This window comes from Tupaia chinensis, unplaced genomic scaffold, assembly GCF_000334495.1.
Source record: "Tupaia chinensis unplaced genomic scaffold, TupChi_1.0 Scaffold000561_1, whole genome shotgun sequence".
NCBI lineage: Eukaryota > Metazoa > Chordata > Mammalia > Scandentia > Tupaiidae > Tupaia > Tupaia belangeri.
In genome coordinates, this window is record NW_006160074.1 from 4,018,612 (window position 1) to 4,019,728 (window position 1,117).

Genomic DNA, 1,117 nt, shown 5'->3' on the forward strand with positions numbered 1-1,117 from the left:
TCCCACATGGCTGACCATGGTTTGAATCCTGGACCTGGTGGCTTGCTTTCTCACTTTCCCTCTCTCTCTCTATCTCTCTCTGGGCAAATTAAAATAAATGAATGAATAAATAAAATTAAATAAATAATTCTTAAAAAAAATAAAAATAAAAACAAATAAATAAAAGAATGGGACCAGCAGGTGGCATCATGGCTGTGTTGCCGGACTCCCATGTAGTTGATTATGGTTTGAGTCCCGGACCTGATGGCTTAAACTCATGCTGGGTGTATATGTGTGCATGGCCAAAATCCGGAGAGGAGAATGGAAGAGAAGGGATTGTGGCATGGCCATCCCACAGAAAGGGGTGATTTCTCGCTTTCTGTCTCTGTCTTTTTGACAAGTGCGTACACCCTATAGCAAAAACCTCCCCCCCCCCCCCGAAAAAAAGAAGTAAGGTACTTTCATTTTCTAACTACACAGTGCTTCCTCCAATCCTGCATCATTATTGCCATTGAAAGTAAGGGCTACTCTAAGGATTCAGATGCTAAGAAAGATAATCTGCAATCTCTTGGTAGGTGCTGCAGATTAGTGTTTTAATGGGCCCATGGCTTATCTTGAGAAGTGTGACTATAATCTAGGAAATACAAACTTTTACTGAGACTTTATGTCTTGAGAGGGTTCCAAACCAGTGGTTAACCTGGAGGGTCCTCAGGGACCAAGATAAAGCTCTACTTGTTAGTGTTGTTCTAGAAAATGCAAAAGAAAAAAACAAAGACAAGACTAGGCAACTATGTTTCCAGAAATGTTGCATGAGCAGTGTGAGAATCACAATGTTCACCAGCCACTTCTTTTTCACCGTGACGCCACTCAGCCTGCAGACTAGCTAGGGAATCTCCAGTATACAGAGAATAAAAGAGAGGCCTAAGGTTGTTAAAAATAAGAAAGGCCAATAAACAAAGGTCAAAGGACACATGTCTGGGTTCCAGGGAACATAGCCTCTGTTAGGTGGATAGGAACGCCCAAACTGCCTAACCAAGAGGAAAAAAAACTAATTCTTTTAAAAGACAAATCTAGATGCCAGCAGGTGACATAGTGGTTAAGGTGCTAGACTCCCACATAGCTGACCACGATTCCAGTC